Below are 19,762 nucleotides of genomic sequence, written 5' to 3'. Positions count from 1 at the left end.
TGGGCGTGGCCCAATGCACTCGACTGATTAGAATGCATTCCTCTAGTTATTGATTAATAAAGATTTTCATATTTTTTCAAGACATAGAACAGTCGTTACAAAAAAGTATCAACACGTGCAGGGGACTATTCCAAACAACTTGTAGAAGAAATTTTGAAAATTGAAAACGATGCAAAATTTATACCATCGAACGCAAAATCATGTCAATGATGGAAGTCGTCACCTTAAACATCACCCTATCCAGTGCGTCCCTTGTTCAGTTTATTAATTTACTTTATTAAAGTTTACTTGCGTAGGCGCCGCCTGTCTGCTGCCTCCTGCTCCTCCTTCACCATCCACCCCATCCGGCAGCTTCTGTTGGGCGGCCGGGCTAAGGAACACTTTTCACGTTCCTCCGGGATGGTCAGCGCGTGTGTTGCCTGCGTCCAGCATTCGATTCTGGAGATCTCCTATACTCTTCTCCGGTGGCAGCAGTTTAGTTTGCACTGTGATGGCGCCGCAATTCGTGTCGCCACCGTACTAGGTATAATGCAATAAGAAGAGTCTTGCTAGGTTTTGCTGATGGGAAGGGTCAATATTTGCCAAATGCGTCCACTCTCCAGTGCCTTACGGTGGAGATTAGTGCTTTGTTAGAAGTTGATCGGAGATTTGTTAAGAGAATTTGATTATAACATATATTTTGTTCCTCTTAGGTCCAGTGGAAACACAAATTATGACATCAAATTGAAAATTTTCAAAAATATTTTAATAGAACTAATTCTTTTAAAACAGTTTTTACAAGGAATTCAATTGATATCAATTAAAATTACTTCCATTATGGCCAAGCCAGTGATAAGTGGTAAAAATCGCTTAAAAATCTTTTTAAATTCATTCTAAACCATTTTAATTACTTTAATTGATTTTAAACATGACAAAAACAAACTCGCAGTAGAATGTTATTTGACGATACTGAACAACGCGATGCGGCAAACGCATTCTCGAGCGGTGAGTTGGCTGTTTATCGCGATTTATAACACACTATTTGCACAAGATCATCATCAACAGCACTGAACATGTAAGAGAGTGAATCCACTTCGAAACAACATCGGTAGTAACGACAACAACAAAATAAGGTAGATAATCATGCCACTGCCAGCTGTTGGTTTGTTGAGATTAACAGTTACAGTGGAACCTCGTTAAGTCGACTATAAGAACCTCGGACAAATTTTAAGACCTTCTATACAAATAAACTTTCAAACTTTTTAACAATTGAACAATTATCCACCAATACCGGAAATGGATTTTATTTATACACAGAAAAAAAATGATGGTAATATTCATCAGGAAATTGTGACAGATTTTGTGTCAAAATTAGTGATTAATTTTACCCCAGAAAATTATGAATTTTCATCAGTTTTTGATGAATATTCATCAGGTTCACATTTTTACACATTTTTTATGTAATATTACTCAAAAAAGAGGTAATATTCAACCTACCAAATTTTCAACATGCCAAAATTCAACTTTTTTTTACTGTGTAGTTTTAGATTTGGTTCAAACTTTGTCGGGTCCTTCCCTAAGACTAAGAAGCCATTTTGTGTCTTTGGTTCACACATACAAGGCTCCATACAATTTTGGATTCATGCAAAAGGACATAAACTTTGAAAAATATTTGCATAAATCAATTTTTTGCAATCAAAAAGTACATAACAGATTTTTCTATAAAGTGCACCGTTATCAAGATATAACCACTTGAAGTTGATTTTTAATTGAAAACGAAAACGAAAACTTACGAAAAAAACAAGATTTTTTGTTTCCCTTTTATTATTATTTTAAATCAGAGTTTAATTCCCAAAATATTTTTTTTTTATTTTAGACAATTTTGATATGTTTAAAGGTATATTTTGCACTCGAGTTTAAGGTGGTGTTAACGGAATCAAGAATATGTTTTAGATGAATAAAAACGAAGTTGACTTTATAGCTGTCGGCCACCATTGCTAGTACCAACCACTAGTGTCTTCCTTTTAATCTACAAGGACTTCGCCGCCCTGGGCTCCTAAGTGTATGAAAGTATGGCACGGAGCGACGGCGCCGAATACCCATATTTACACAAAGAATTTTAGAGCGCCCGCCGCGGGATTCGAACCGGCGACCTCTGGATTGTGAGTCCAGTGTGCGGTGCGATTGATCCACACGGGCGGGGCAATATCAAGGTTTAATATTATTAATTGGAAAATATGTTATATCGATATTGATTATATTTGAAAAAATAATTTTTCATGCAAAATTAAAAAAAAAATTTTTCAAAAATAATGTGAAATATTTTATAGCTATTTTAAGGTAATTTTTTTCGAAAAATGTTAAATGTTTTTAACAATTTATAAATGTTTTATGAAGTAAAAAAATCTCTTGCTTCATACATTTTATTAGATATTGAAATGCTGCCTTACCTTCCACTGCGTTGCAATTTAGGCGATATATAAAATCCTACTATAACTGTTTTACTGTACTTTTTTTTAGCTTCGTCTGTTGTTTTCACTAAATACCTGATACCTGCCATGTTTGTAGTTCGAGTAGTTTTCCCATCTGCCGCCAATATCTGCTCTGTTTGAATGTATTTTCGCTCAAACTACGATAATCGCCGGCAATGATTTTAGCTGATGCAACCGGCAAGGTGAGTTACTTTACTCAGGTGTCATGCCATCACCATGCTTGTGTGCACATGTTATGGGAATGTATTTGAATTAAACTTGTTGTATGTTTTACAATGTTAAATAAATTGTCAAAACAAATAGGCATTTTTGTTTAATTCTTTTATTTGGTTTTTAAAAATAAACTGTTCGACATTGCAATTAAACTGCAATGAAATGGTTAGATGAGTGACTCAATCGCCTAAAGTTCTCTTGAACTTCAACCTTTTTCTGAACCCTTGGGTGCTAACCATCGCGCTTTCGCGGTGTTGCGTGTGTCACGTAATGTCCTGAAAATAAAATCAAAACAACTCGCGTAATTTGCACGGTGAATCACTGTTGCTATTTTGCTAGCCAAGACTATAAGCAAATCAACAGCAGCTGACTCTCACCGAATAGACCGACTGGCTCTGGGGGGGTTCGTGGTGCCAAAAATACTGCCACGGCGGAAGGTATCTTTTCAAAAGGGTTTTAATCCGCTAACAAAAATTATAGAAATGTTTAAATACAAAAAATATATGAAATTCTGTTATCCTGTGGTTCAGCAAAACAAATGCGCAAAAAAAAATCGCGTCAAAACAAGCCGCGATAAGTGCATTTTCGTAGCTTTATGCCATGCCAAATTAAGCATTGTGTGAGTGTTATCAAGTCCGTGTTGTTTCAACGTTCTTAAATCATTCGGCGTGTCCTACTTTCGGCGCGAAAATTGTTCAACCCGCGACAAGAAGCGTCATCATCGCGAGAAAACGAGAGAAATCCCAAACGGATGTTTACGAAACGTAACATCAGGACAGATGCAGCGCAACAGATTATAATTAAATTCATTTTCAGATTTTTGGATTAAAATTTCAACGATAAAACGATTTATCTTTTGAATAACATCTTACTAAACGCAAAATTTCCAGTACCCACTGAAGACGTAAATATTTTTGTTTAACAATAAAGGAACTTATGCTTCACCAAAACAAAGTAAACAAACAATCGAGCTTTGTTTGACGAGAGCGGGCCTTGCAGTCCTGATAAGATTATTGTCCCATTTTCTGCATCGTTGATAAAAAGAGGGACTCGTTCTGGTCTCGAAAAGAGAGCGATAGAGAGAAACTTACTGAAACAACAAAAAATAAGTAACCAAGCTCGGTGTTTGTGTCCTATCAGTTTCAACTTTTCCATATGGAAAGTTTCCCATGTGGGTTTCGCTATGTACTATCTCTTTAGTGATGAAATTAACACAATCGAGAGCGACGAGAGAAAGAGAGAAATTCGTGCTGCTCGAGCTTGCATATGGCTTCCATCCGGGTGCACCACTTCGGAAGCTTTGCTAAACCGATTAATGGTCCGGTTTTTTTTTCTTCTGGCAAACATCAAAGTGTAACCAAGCATTTATCGACTGGGATTAGTGGTTCTTATTAGTGAAGAACAGAATGAGGTTAGGTAAATTATCGATAATCACAGATAGTTCTTGAGTTCTCAACAAGAAGCTAAATTACAAATTTGAAGTCTGATTTTAGAAATTTCGAAATAAAAATTATCGCAAAATGCTGTTCTACATAATTACAGTTATGCTTGTATCAACAATATGCATAATATCAATGAATGCATGATTTTTTTTAATTTTACGGCTTTTACTGGTTTGTGACCCCAAAATTTAGAATTTGTAAAAAGTTTAAAACGTTTATATTACAATCGGTGTTTCTAGGTTTAAAAATTGAAATTTTAAGTATAGTCAATAATTAGTTTTGCCCCCTGATTTTTTTCAGGATGGCTACTTCAAGTAGAGGGTCAAAAACTTGTACAAAAATTTGGCAATGACTTTATATTTTGAAATATGGCAAATATTATTCAAAGTTTTTGTTACCAAATGAATATTGCTGTGGCAAATTTGAGCCAAATCGGCGTTGAAGTTTGTATGGATTTGTTGAAAATTTGTATGGAGATAAGCAAAAATTCCGAATTTTTCCCGAAGGTGTCAAATTCCTATGTGAAATTGGGGAAGGGATTGTTCAAATATTACGTCCAGAGATTTTTGGACTTTCGCCCCCCCCCCCCCCCCCTCTGTCACGCACATTTCCTACATTTTTTTTTAAACGTTAAACAACATTCATAAGCCCTTTGCAAATAAATTTTCCGAATGTTACGAAAAATTACTATTGATATACTGCCCATGTTCACATAAATGTCCCATATGCAAAAACAGCAAGCTGAGAAAATTTGAAGTTTGTCCCACACATAAAAACTGGTTATCCTCCTGATTTCTAGAACAAAGTACTGGATATTATAGGCTTTTCTGAAAGTCCACACCAAACTGAATCATTAACTCAAAAACGATGAAAATGCATATGGGTCATTCCATCTGAAGCGGAACAGCATTTGAAAATTACCCTCTCCGATCCTGCTCAAATTTGGCAGGGCTGTTGATATTATCAAAACATGCAAGAATCCCGAATTTCGTCCAAATCGGACCACCCCCTCCATTTTTGTAACCTCCCACAAAATCGACTTTTTGCCGATTTTTGAGCAAAACCCCTATCTTCAAACGGCGATAACTCAGGAACCACAAATCTTAGAGGGTCGGTCTTAGACTCAATTTTGAAGGAAATTGGACGTCGAATCCATTTCCGTGATCAAAATGTTGATTAATTTATTTTTTCTACCTGTATTGCGCAATTGAAAACTTTAAACGGCCGTATCTCAAAACACCCCAACTTATTTTTTTGATTTGACCTCACCATCGTGTTCCCCGGTCAATTTTACATAAGAATCACTTATCGACAGAAATGAATATGTTTCGTTCCAGAGATATCGAATTTTAAAGTTTAGTGTTTTCGAGATTATCTACATCAGCTTCATTCGCCGCATCTGCTAGAAGCACACAAGCGGGCTGATCAATAACTGCTACCTGGTCATTTATTGAAATAATATTTCATCATAAATAATCTTTATCAAATTGGGCAAAAAATAACTGTATAACACTGTAGGAAACTGGAGTATAATCGCGAATGTTTATTTGCTCAAAAAATTTAATTAAGTGAATTTCTGTGCTAACCCACAGGACAGAGCAATAACGACACACAGTAAAGGGCAGAATTGGATTCCGACGAAGCGAGCAGGAAAATGTAATTAATCTTGTTAGTAACACTGAACAATAAGTGCACGATACATTATTGAGTAAAAAATATGAATTAAAATGAATAAAATTTGTTGATACGTTGTACTCTAGTGAAGGAGTGAAGGAAATTATAAAACTGAAAAATGTAAGAAAATCACAAAGTTTGATCTGCTGCAAAGCGGCTAATTCCCCTAATTTAGTTGCGATGATTTCGACACCGTCCGAACAACAGTTTTTTTTCTTCTTTCATTCTTGGATTCTTGGAACACAATACGGCTGCTGTCCTCACGTATAAGGATTTTTTTTAAATTAAATGTACCTTGACCAAAATCATCTTTTAATCAAATGAAGCTGGCTCACAATATAAAAATTGATTTAATATTATCAATCTTTTAAACCATAAATCAGATTTGCCAAATTATGGTAAAGTGTCAATAATAAACTTTAATAATAATAATAATAATAAAGTAGGTTTTGGGGTTTTTGCCGAATGGCACTATTTTGCTACCACTTATGATAAAGGCCCTAGACATGGCCTCGGAGGTACTCTTAAACGGTTAGCAACATGTAAAAAACGGTGCATTCAAAATAACCCAATAAATATTCCTTTCACAAAAATAGATTGATCAAGGTAGGGGAACAGCATCTAATTCCAGCGTTCCTCTAATGTTGCCATATCAGCGCTTTGGCATTCAATTACAGCTGATTAAAAGCGTTTTCAACTGAAATCGAGAGATAAATAGCTCAATAAGAAGTGAACAAGCAAGTTTCTATCAAAAGTTTTGCATAATTTGTTGTTTGAATAGTGAAAATGAGCAAATTGGACGAAACTAGGAGCGAGGACATAATCTGCCAAACATACGAGAATTTCCCCTATTAGTCATTTGAATAAATATTTGCGTAAAATTATAAAAATATAAATTAAATTAATCATCTCCCAGAACACCAGGTAGCAGTTATTGATCAGCCCGCCTGTGATGCGACGAATGAAGCTGATGTAGATAATCTCGAAAACACTAAACTTTAAAATTCGATATCTCTGGAACGAAACATATTCATTTCTGTCGATAAGTGATTCTTATGTAAAATTGGCCGGAGAACACGATGGCGAGGTCAAATAAAAAAAATAAGTTGGGGTGTTTTGAGATACGGCCGTTTAAAGTTTTCAATTGCGCAATACAGGTAGAAAAAATAAATTAATCAACATTTTGATCACGGAAATGGATTCTACGTCCAATTTCCTTCAAAATTGAGTCTAAGACCGACCTTCTAAGATTTGTTGTTCCTGAGCTATCGCCGTTTGAAGATAGGGGTTTTGCTCAAAAATCGCCAAAAAGTCGATATTTTGGGGAGGTATAAAAATGGAGGGGGTGGTCCGATTTGGATGAAATTCGGGATTCTTGCATGTTTTGATAGTATCAACAGCTCTGCCAAATTTGAGCAGGATCGGAGAGGGTAATTTTCAAATTTGCATTTTTTCGTGCACAGTTGAGATGGAATGACCCATATGGGACATTAATGCGATCATGGGAAGTATAGCCTTTGAAATGGCTAAACATAACATTTAAAAAATGTTTGTTTAGGTTATTACAACTATGTTAAAGAACTTATCTCTAAACATTTTGCATAAAATGAGTGGAAAAACTGAAGTTATATTAAATTAGATCTTTCATTAAAAAATAAAAAATAAGCATTTGTTTGCTTAAAACTTGATAAATCTACAATTATTTAAAAAAAAATACATAACAAGAATCGGGAGCTAAAAACTTGTGTTCAATGAATTACTTATGTTTAGTTTTTTGTTATCCCCTTTTGATTGTCAGTTTTAACCGATCCAATTTGGTCAATTTTCAAAATAAGCATTGAAATTATTATTATTTCAATTATTTTGTGAAGACCGATTGTTTATGTTTTCTTTCTGAAAAAAAAAAGATTAAATAAATTCCTTTTTTGAAGTATTTTCTATAAATTGATTTTTAAGTTTATATTTTATGTCTGAAGTTGTTAAAAGAAGTTTGATTTTTTTTGTTCGATAGTTGAGCTTTACATTTTTTAAAAACAGTTTTTGATTTGAAACAATATGATATGCTAGAAATTTTGAAACCAAAATAATAACAAAATGCTTTAAACATTGCAAAATTCAATGAATTTTGAAATAAAAACTCTTGAACTTTCATTTTTTGATCGGATTTAAGGTCCAAAAATTTAAAATTTGTAAAAAAATATTAAAGAGTCTTTTATTTGTTTTAGAATGCATAACAAACCATTGTTCAATGTTTTCTGTAAATTTATATAACAATTTCTTAAAGCAAATTTCAATTTTATGCAATATTTTCCCCCCTATTTTTGTGAGGAAATTTAATGGGAATTCTTGATTTTATAAACATTGCATAAAATGCACAATGGGCTAGTTTAAAATTTAAGAAAAAGAATTGATCAAATGCTAGTTATGCAAGTTTTATTTTTGTATGGCGTGTGGCAGCAATGCACAAAGTTGTTTTTTTGGTTTTAACTGTATATCATTGGTTTGAATTCATGTTCTGTGAATCAAAACTTACCTAAGAGTAAATATGTTTTGAGTATCGAAAAATCATTCGACCAACAGACGTCAACGTTAAGATTATGAAATATTTTTTCAACATGTTTGTTTTAGAAAAATAATATTTAATCATAATCATGATCATTTTACAACGCAACCCTAAAGATTCGCAAAAATAATCAAACAATTTTTGATATTTAAAATGTATTGAAAAGAGAGTTCCAACTCTGTATTATTTTTTTTAATAAAATGTGATTTGTAGATTCAAAATGATAATATATTTTAGAAGAAGTTCTTAGAATTTGTAAAAAAAAATAGTAAAACGAAGGGTGAGGAGTGGACACACAACCATACTTTTTGAAACTTATTTTTTTTAAATCAAAATTAAGGACAAAAATTAAAATGCATATCAAAATTCTAAAAGTATGTCGAATCTAGATTACTTTTTCAAAACAACCAATGCGCCATGTGTTTCCTTTGTACATAGAACCTTTTGAAAAAGTAAACTAGAAATAAGAAAAGTATTTTTTGTAGAACATAACGAGAATCTAAGCCAAATCGAGAACCAAGTTTAATATTACGAAAGAATGGCTCACAGCAAAAAATCCGATGGTAAAATCGCATGCAAAAGCATGCATTTCACCTTCGTCAAAAAGACACTTAATATTACACGCTGCATGTACAATTTTGGTAAAAATAAAAAAAAAGTTGCAACCGACGGGTCTCAAACCCAGCACCTACAGTAAGGACTGGCGCCTTAGCCTGCTCGGCCATCAGACCGATGAAATATGGAAAGGACAAACGTATATGTCAGCTTGACATTTCGGTCAAGTAGATTTCCCATACTGATGGGCTACATATTTCAGGGTGTAATATTACAAAGAATTTCATAGAATAATGCAAACTTATTTTACACCCAGGCCTTTTACACGCAGCTGGATTACTACATTATTTGCTGTGATACAAAGCTTATTCCTCCCAGTTATTATCGCACGATTTAGTGGAGGTAAAAACTCGATTCCAAACTCAAAAGAACCTTGTCAGAAACTCAACCCATCCGTGTCAATTAAGTTTACTAACTTCGCGGCCCTCTGTATATCATGCACTGCTTTTCACGGCACGACAAAGAAACATTTGACTGATTTATGCTGGTTAAGATCCAAACCCTATTACTGCTCTGCGTGACACACCTCACTTTAGCCAGGCCCTAGCGTTGCCATTTGGGAAATCATCTCTATTATTCAAACTAGGGAACGACCGAGTGTTGCTTACCGTGACAAGAAAACAAAAAAAAAAAAACTTTATCAAACACATCAATCGACTTTTATTCGGTAGCTTCATTGGTTGTTGTGTTTGGCCAGGAAAACTGGTGTAGCTTGCTTTTATGAAAAAAAAAAAAAAAATACCTACATTTAAGCGACAATGAATCGACAAGATATCATCTAAACTAGTTTGACCAAACTGTGGAGAGGGACATAAGGGTTAAATAGTTTGGTTTTGTTATTCTCACCAGAATTAAACAGATATTTTTTCAATGAATAAATTAATTCACTAGTTTAAAAAAAATATATTTGTTCAAAAAAAAAAAAAGATCTTCTTGCCTTACTTACCACAATTAGTCCAGTTTGATATTCGATTCTCCAGAGTTGGCGTCGCGACGCTTCTTCTGCTTTCCAAAACAAAGCCCAACATTGTAGTTATGTCACTGTATGGCACGTGTTGCGCGGTAGATTTTGCGCGCCAACCAACCACTCTGCTGGTTTGGCACCAGAAAAATAAACAGTTCGAGGGGTGAATCCTCGCGAGCATAAAATGTCTTTATGCTTTGGCACGCAATCCAAACCGACCGTCCGCGGCACAAAGGGCAATTTAGAATTTGTTGCTACTGTCAGGGAAAAAGAATATTTACTCACAGCTCCTAGCATAGAACGATTGGTGTTTGGTAGAGGAGCATACAATGTAGCACGCAATTCGCTAATGTTTTCTCCCTCCCGAGTGAAATTGCGTGTCATTTTCTGGCCGCGCTGAGGCGTGGATTGGATTTCCATGCCGTGGTGGTTGGTGGTCCCTTGCGTGTGTCCTTGGTAGGGTTTAGTTGGTTTGGCTTCTTGGTTTGGAATCAAGTGGGGGATTATTTTCGGTGTTCTGGGAAAATATGAATCTATATATTACCGTTTTCTATTTTTGAATATTTTTTTAAAAATTACTGTCGTCCAGTTCGAAGTGAAATTTTTCCAAGGCTTTCTGATAACCCCTCAACTGGTGGCCAAAATGACGATAGGCAAATTTTACTAAAACGAAGTCGCAGAACTCAAATTTGATGTTAAAGGAAAAAAAAAAACGAATAAATGTTCGCGATTTGTTTATCCGAAGTCCCATACAATTTCGGATAAAGCCATAGCAAATTTTATTTCAGGTTTTTATCCAAAACCCTCTCTTTCAATTTTTTTACAAAAATCAGGGTGCAAAGAATTATTGACAAAAATTTAAATTTTCGTCGAAAAACTAGTTAATTAGATTGTAAACAAACCAGAATGAGTTGCACAATGCTTTAATATTTTTTCATTCATTGATATTTTAAATATGTTTGCATTTTGCCATTTTTTTTGAAATTTTGCCTAATATTTGAAATTTTGCTTTTTTTATTTTTCAGTTTTTTTGAAAAATACATAAAAATGCCATAACTAAAGATAGTGAGAAAAATAAACTTAAAATAAATAAATTTTCATAGCAACGAAACAAATCCGACCGCTGTTTTGAAGCATCATTGATTTTTTTTTTACATTTTAACATTTTACGAAAACCCTAAATTTCTCCGGATTTGTAGAACAAAATACTGGATGTTTTTAGCTTTTCTGAAAGAGCACATGATTTTGAACCAATTTGCATCATTAACTCAAAAGTGATGAAATGCATATGGGACACTTAAATGGAAGTTCAACCAAAATCTCACTTAAAATTTCAATTGTGTAGTTTTCAACAAGTTTTCAATAAATATTAACTAAAAACGAACCTCAAAATCTGGTAGGTAGGATTTTTATGTTGGAATTTAGTGGGAAGAGTGGCGAAAAGAATTTTTTTCATGAAATCAATTAATTAATTTTTGTTAAACCTTTTGTTGTTGTTCAAAGTTTCATAGTGCTCAGAAAATTAAACTTTGTTGTTGTGTGAAATAAATTCACAATCAAAACTCGTTTTTAGGACCCAATTCTTCTCTGATCCCGGAAATGGATTTTATTTGTATTTTTTTAAATTTTGTGTTGTTGATTCACCCATCATTGGATCATTGGATAGGTTATTAGAATATCTTCCAAACGATTTTAAAATTTGGAAGATCTGGCATTTTACTACTTAAGGGGTTATATACATGTAAGTCGGCAAAAATTTCAGAGGTTGGTTTGAGCACACGCTTAAATTTTTTCAAAATCTGTTTTCAGGGCATTAAAATATACATTTTCATCTATCAATAAAATAAATTTGAACACATTTGGTTCAATATTTTCCGAGATATAGCTATTTGAAGTTAGCAGTTTCAAAAAAACGTCCCGTGTGCATGACGAAGGCTGATTTAAAAAAAGTTTATTTTAAAAAGAGATAAAAATATGTTTGTGTTTTTGATATCAGTTTTTGATTTTTGTATTAAAAAAAAAAACAAAATTTCAAAATCGGGCTTCGTCATGCACACGGAATATGTCTTGAGAGCAGTGTTGAAAATTCGACGACTATGATTAATTTTGCGATTAATCACTGCCTGTTACACCTCACGAATAAGACTGCTGAGAATAATCTTTATTCTCAAATTACCACGACTAGCTGTCATTCATCGCGTCGCCTGTCGATGATTATAACAACCCATGACTGCTGGTGTTAAATGGGGAAAATTATAATCAGATCGCAGTAAGTTGACGACTAAACCCAATCATGCAAATTTTTACTCGTCTCTGCCACAGCCAGCGATCAAGTGTCAGTCGGGAAAGAAGAGATCAAAGCCGACTCAGAGGGCATTTCTTCAGGCAATCGTTATTTGCTTGAAGTGATTTTTTTTTCAACCTTGCTTGAGAGTATTCACCCCAAATTTCAGCCAATTTGGTCTATCCCATCTCGAGATATCGTGGCACCCGAAAATCAACTCGGTGTTTCGAGACAAACGCTCACAAAGTTTGACAGTCCGCTTTGCGCATGGCAAAAGTTTAAACTTAAATCGTCTTCTACTCACTTAAATCAAGAAATATCTTCATGAAACTTTCAGGAGTGATTGGAATTCATCTTTTGAAAGGATTTTATAAATATTCGGATTTATGAAAAATTGAGATTTTCTACATGTATGTAACCCCTTAAGTGATATTCTTATCAGCGGGGTGATCCGAAAAATGGCATTTGTCGTCGATTCTCGTAAAAAGCACATTAAAAAAAATCATATCTTCGGGACGGGCTGAGTCAATTTTAGAGCGCCACGTTTCAAAAGAAAGGTTATTAGTTGCACTTTTGAGAAACTGGACTCAGTTTTTATGTTCAAAAAATCATATCTCCGAATCGTGTTAATGGATATTCGCAATTTTTGGATATGGTATGTAAAATATTACAAGGAATCAGGGAAACATATTTTCAGATATGAACACCTTGGTCCCGAGACCTTCAAATTAGCAAATGGAATTTTCATATGACCTTTTCAAATATTCAGCTAGTTTTTTTTTTCGAACCTAAACACATTTTTTCTTAAAAGCCCAACTAATAACCTTTCGACGAAAAATGCAATTTTTTTGACCACCCTATTTCGGATAGGAGCACTCTAATCGCCAAACGAAAAAATACAGGTCTTATTATATTGGACAAGGAACTCCCATGCCAAATTTGAGATAAATCGGAGCACTTTTGATTTGGTGACTTCCTGTTTGACGTGGAATCGCTGTAAACTTTTTTTTAAAGCCGAATCTTTTCGGTTTAGTTGGTTCTGTCCTAGTAATCATGTTTGATAATAGATGTCATTTATTTACTGAACTTTTATGTTCATGTTTAGTTAGGAGTGAGGAAGGCAACAACCACATAGGTGGATTAAGTTAGTTTTTTTTATTAGGTCTTATAAACAAATGTAAACATCGAGTGTATCCCTCTAACACCTTATGTCAATGTCCATCGGAGGAAGTCCAGAATTGAAGTTTTCAATTTCTCACGCTAACAACCCCCCATTTTCTTATACCAATAGATATAATGGCCCAATCTTCAATGTTCAAAAATGGAACATTTGTGAAATTTTATGATCTTTTAGAAAACAATAAAATATTTCGAACATTTTGGAATCAAGACTAACATTTCAAAAGTTCGAATGTACGAAGGTTTGGTTTCAATTTAAAGTAGTTTAGGGTACATACTTAAAAAAACAAGACAACAAAAATAGTCGTGATTCGATTATCCGAAGATTCGATTAACCTAAGAGAATTTTTTCCTCAGCCGGATAATCGAGTTTGTACTGTGTTTCTGAACAAATAGAATATTTTGATCGTGATTTTTTTAAGTACAGTCCAAGCGCAATTATCCCAAGGCCTCGGAAAAATATTACTTTGGATAATCGAATCACGAAAAAAAAATGTTTTCTTTGTCTTATTTTTGGAGCCTGGAGTGTACTTTGTACACCGTTGTTAAGGATGTTTGGGAGGCCGAAAACACGACTTCCGAAAGGTTAAGTATGACCCCTAGTGATTTAGATTTTTTTTAAAATTCAAGATGGCGGCGATAAAATAGTGAAAAATGCATTTGGTAATTTTTAAGGAACAAAACTTGAAGTCCCATACAAACCTTCGGATAATCGAACTTTGGATAATCGTGTCTGGAGTGTAAACTGAATGAACTAGTCTTCAAATATTACAATACTTTTCAAGATCTTACACCCGAAGCGAATACTTTCGCGCCCAGCTCACCATATGTGAACATCTTCTCGCGAACAGGCCAGGCAACGGCCAGTCTGCGCCGCTGCCATGGCCCAGTGGGAATGTAGGTACTTACTCACCACTACCGAGAAAGCGGTCACGTTTTCACCGAACGCGTTGCGAGTGCACCAAAGTAATATGCCGAGAAGGGGCGGGCTCTTAGTAGTTGTTTAGTGCAGCACACAGATTCTCTCTCATTTATCACACTGATGGTGATGTTACCGTCAAGTGGTGTGATTTTAATTTGAAGTAGATTTTTTGCGTGAATTTAAGATTTTTTTTACAGGTTTTAGTTTTTATTGAAATTTTAAATAAAATCCAACTTATTGAGTTGCCCCTTTTCGCCCCATCCAACGCTGCCGGCAAACTTCGCATTGCAATCAAAGTCGCCGGTTGTTGACGCGTTTCACTAGTACAACCTTGCCTATACATACTAGCACTGGCTTTGTATTAGCTCATCAGCTGCTCGGGCAAGCCGGAGAGCGAGTTGTGCTCTCGCTCTCCGAGCACACTCATCGGCGACCCGCAAGTATAATGCTCGACGGGTAGTCGCCGGTCGAGCTCAGTTCGCCAGAAGCCATAGCCGAGAACGGTTCAAGGGTAGAGAGAAAGTGTTTCGAGCTGATTAGCTGGTGGGGTGGAAAATTGTCCCAAGTCTTCTTGCACAGCGGGAGAGCACTTTTTTGTTTCGAAAGAAAGAAGATTCAAAGGAATACAGGATTCTTTTCTCTTTGGGGGAGACTTGGCCAGATTTCAAAGGCAAGGTCAAAGGATCTGTTGGTAGAGCGCAAAAATCAGCGAAAAATCGAGCTGATTCAGCGAAAAAGCTAGTTCACGCCGAAAGAAAAGCGAAAGTGAAAATCAGCAATTGGCTCCAACTAGGAAAGGAGTGAAAATTCGCTCGCAAACGAAGAGGAATCAACAAACTATTCCGAGGAGTGTGTGTTGCTCACGAAGAGTGTTATTCGCGGGGAAAACAGATAACCAAAAGAAGCGTTCGTCGCGTAACAATCATATCAAGCGGCAAAAGAGTCTGTTTGTGCGTGTGTGTGTGTGTGTGTTCGCTGACAAGTCGAGGCCAAAAAGGCAGTTTTCCTACAGAGCAGAAGGAGGAGGAGTAGTGTTGCCGTTTTGTCGCTTAATAGCACAAGTTGTACAAAAAAAAAAAGACGATCGTTAATTTTGTCGTCGTTGTTTGTCGAAGGGCACAGAGTGGAGTTTGCGTTTTTGTTGTTGTTGCTGTTCAGCTGAGCTGGTTTTTTTCGGTAGGCTCGTGCACTTCCAAGTTGGAATCGAAGCCGAGCTGGACCTGTGTGTTACGTACACAGAATTGTTTGCCACCGACGAGTATAAACGAGTCGTGAAGGACGACAATTGAACCTGATTGGAGCTTATTCGTCGACCGTAAACAAGTAAGTGAGAAGTTCTGATGAGGAGGGAAAGAAAAGGGGGCACAGGGAGTGGAACTGTGTGGTGCTGGCCTTAAATTATTCTCGACAGGTTGTCGGTGCGAGTTGATGGAATATATTTTGGAGTCTGGAGAGATTGAATCTATTTTTGATTCCAGTGTGGATTTCTTTTCGCCGAGAGTCCCGGTGAATTTAAACTAGCCGAGGAGAGTATAAATTTGCATGCAACAAAATTGCAGACATTATTCAAAGTGCTGATCATTCGTTTTTTGCTTTAATAATATTATTCTCTATAAACTTTTGAGGAAAAAAATGTCATTCAAAAAATAATCTAAGCTTTGATTTTTTTTTGTGTTTTACATTCCTTTATAATTTATAAGGAAATTCTTAAATGTTGAAACTTTAAAAAGGCAGAGTATGATATGTTAATCTAACGTCTTTATAAAACAAGAAACATTTTTTTTAGAAGGTTGCAAATCGATACAAGATACAAGCTAAAGTTTTGCTTGTTTTTTTTTATTACAATGCGCAATGAAAACCATACAATTGTTTTAAAACACAATTTGCTCTGATTAAGCTGATGCAGTTGGAATTTTAAAAGGTTATTAAAGAAAACTTTATCATATCATATGTTGACAAATTTGAATTGAAAATATCAAACTATATTGCTCAATTTTTCTGGAAACATTTGAAACTAAACTAAACCAACTTTACCCCTTTTATTTTTTTTCTGATTTGTTTTAGTCAACAAAAAGTGTCGGACTCTGAGCTTTAGAGTATGTTGGACGCTTTGATGTTAGCCAAATCATAATTTTTTTTAACAAACAGGGATTTTTTGGAAAGTGTCGAAAATTCCCCCGAAAACAAAAATCTAAAAATCATGTTTGGATGTAAAATTGATTATGGAATCAAGAAGTAATTACCTGTTTTATGTTTAATTGACAGATTTTTATGTTAATTTTGGAAAATGATGTACATTTTTGTCCATCTTTTTTTTCAAATTTATTTATTGAGTTTAACTAATATTGAGTGTCAAATCACAATCTGTGACTTTTCACATTAATTTCACAATTCAGTGTTTCTATTCTACATTTACAACAGAGCTTAACTTGAAACACATACTTATAAACTATTCAAAAAGCGTGTCAATCTTTGCCATCAATACTCATCTTCAATCAATCATCAATATTTTAAAAAATCAGAGAAAATGCTTTTCGTTTTTAGACATTGCTGTTGAACCTATGTTGTAGAGAATTTCCACGACCTCCTCAAAAAAAAGGCAGATTTTTATTTATAATCACGATTTACATTTCAAGAGAGCTTAAACCAAATTAATTGGTACTATTGGAATGTAAGGCTTGATTTTCTAAATCTGAGAGTAAAAATTCAATCAGGTTATGCAAATTTTACAAGAATTTCACCTTTAACATCAAAATGGTATCAATGGTTTTCAAGATATCATCGATAGAAAATTTAGTTGCGATAAGGGGTAGCACTTATGGCCCACAATCACTTAGCCTAGTACGAAGCGTTAAAAACTTAATCCATCGAAAGTAATCTGATCTTCTTCAATAAAAAAAGTAAGTAAATTAGTGGTTTGGAAAATTTTAAAATCTACGCTAAATTGACTTTTTGGAGTTGACTTTCAGGGTTTGACGAGCAGTCTTGTCGAAATAGAAAAAAACTGAATTTTTCTACGCAACTTAACTGTTCTGAGCTAAGTGATTGTAGATAAGCTATTATTTCAATTTCAATTCGGTTTTATTGGTGAATAATCAAGATACAATAAGTTCTTTTGAGGTTCATTACAGAGTTTTGGAGTTCCTTTCAGCTGTGTGTTACATCATAATCCATTTTCGAACAATTGTTGCTTGTAGTAAAAGGGTTACCGAAAGTAAGAAAAAGATAAGAAAAAAAACTTACTAAAATTGCAAGGGAAAGGGGATAGAAATAGAGAAAGCTTAAAACTAGATCACAATTTTTTATCCTTTATAGATGTGCTTGATCATCAGCTCCCCGAGGGCCAGAAATTGCTCCGCCTTGTTACGGCAGGTCCGAAACTGCGTCATCATCTCCCCCGCGAGAGCAAAGAACTCCGGCAGGGTGAAGAGGTCTTCCCCGGTGACTCCTTGCTGGGTCGCATCGCCGCTACCGGCAGCGACCACGCTCGCAAACGACCGCCCCCATCCAGGAGGGAACGCTGGGTTGTCCGCTGGAACCGTACGCTGGCCAGCTGCAGGAACGGCTGCGCTCGCACTTCGCTGAGGAGGGTGGGACGCTGCTGCTTTCTTCTTCCTCTTTTCCCGCTCCTCGAGGTAGGACTTCCGCGCGACGCATCCGCGGTAATTACCGGTATGGTTACCGCCGCAGTTCGCGCACTTTACGCGCGGCTTGGTTTGTTCTGCATTTTCCCCCAAGTCCGCCTTTCGTGGCAGTGCGCACACCTCCGAGAGGTGTGACTCACCGCACTTCACGCAGCGGGGCTGGAGGTTGCAGTTCCGCGAGCCGTGGCCGAATTTCTGGCAACGGTGACATTGCGCTGCGTCCGTCGGATTTTTGGAGTAAAACCGCCAGTTTACCCAAAAACCGTCCAACGCCTTAGTCCGCCGCAGGTTTGAATTTTGACGGTGCCGCGGTCGAAGTACAACAGGTACAGTGTGTGTGTACCTGTGACTGTTGTCTTCCGCGAGAGGACTTTTATGTCTCGCGGCGTTATTCCGACACCCGAGAGGTGCTCCTTGAGGACGGAGGTCGGGCGGTCTTGGTACCCCTGCAAGACGATCTTAACAGCGGTCTTCTGCACGGGGTCGAATGTGTAGAATTTGAAGTTTTTACGTTTCAATTTCTCCACAACCAGGTCGAAGTTCTTTTGGTCAAATGTGAACACTTGCACTGACGATTTACCTATTTTGAGGCAGTACACGAGGCCTTCCAGCTGCTCGTCAACATCGTCCGCCAACGTGTCCAAAACGAAAATTGGTGGTGGTCGTCGTTCCTTTGGAGTAATTATTTTTTTTTGGCGAAATCACTTTCTTCCGTGTACGACCATCGTCGTCGTCGTCGTCGGTAGTGCTACCGTCGGTGTTGTTGTTGTTGCTTTCCTCGTCACTCAGTCTCGCGAACTTGTTACTGGTGGGAATGTTGGCGGATGTTGAAGCGCCATCGGTCGACGGATTGCCGGAAGTAGCTGAACGGAGCCTAATAGGGCTGCGATCCTGGACGCGGTAATTAGCGTGTAATAATTTCGGGTCGAATCCTTTGGCGCACACACTCCCCGGCGCGATGGCGGACGACGCGGCGTTGGGTTGTTTACCTTTTTGCACACGGCCGGTAGACGAACTTCGCGGGTTTTTCGAGGCCGCACTCGAACTGCCACGGCCACGGCCGGCCCTTGGCATGCTGCAGGAGCAAACTCGCGGCTAATCCCGGTAAATTACGGCGAAAAATTTCGAAAAAAACGATGGAGCACTGAGCACTTGACTGCTGCTTGCACTCGTGCGTACACGGAGGTGGTTATAAGCTATTGAAGAATTCGACGACGTTTTTTCCGCTAGGTTCGCTGTTGTTCCAGCGGTGTTCGGAATGACAGCCCCCATACAGTTTGAGCAAATTTTAGGGAAAAATCGCGTTTATAATGAAAAATCAAGCATTTTCAGAAAAGTGGGGTGTTGCAAAGTGTGGCAATTTCGCTAACGATCATAATGCGTGGTGATTTGTAGTGATTAATTGTGACTGGTATTTTATTTAAACGATTTTTCTAAAAAGATGATCGATATTTTGGATAACTTGAGTTAAATGTTGCAAAAGTTAAAAGTAATGATGAAATATTATGTAAAAGTGTTTAAACTTTACTTTTCTTCCCGTTTGACCAAAATATTGACCTCAAAAATGCATTTTGGTGATTTTTTGGAAATTTTTGGAAAAATTCGAATAACTAGCAATTTTTTGAGAAAATTATTGTAATTATGCTGTAATATGACTCTAATAGTTTGTTCTATCAATAATACACACATAAGGAGCATTATCAATCAAATAAATCTTATTTAAATCAATTTTTCAAAAGATCTTTTTGGTAAATTTGAGGAAAAAACATGAAAAATTAACTCAGCCCCTAT

General features: G+C 36.2%; 1 protein-coding gene across 1 annotated transcript in view; it reads left to right on the top strand.

Annotated features, from left to right (window-relative positions):
• The first annotated feature begins 14,800 nt into the window (after positions 1 to 14,800).
• LOC120418856 (sestrin homolog) overlaps positions 14,801 to 19,762 on the top strand; it is a 73,518-nt gene continuing 68,556 nt past the window's right edge. The window contains exon 1 of the mRNA XM_039581383.2: positions 14,801 to 15,650. The gene's annotated coding sequence lies outside the window, so the exon portion shown is untranslated. The remainder of the gene's footprint in view (positions 15,651 to 19,762) is intronic.

This window comes from Culex pipiens, chromosome 3, assembly GCF_016801865.2.
Source record: "Culex pipiens pallens isolate TS chromosome 3, TS_CPP_V2, whole genome shotgun sequence".
NCBI classification, from domain to species: Eukaryota; Metazoa; Arthropoda; class Insecta; order Diptera; family Culicidae; genus Culex; species Culex pipiens.
Note: the sequence above shows the minus strand (reverse complement) of the source record. Positions and strands in the feature narration are given on the sequence as shown.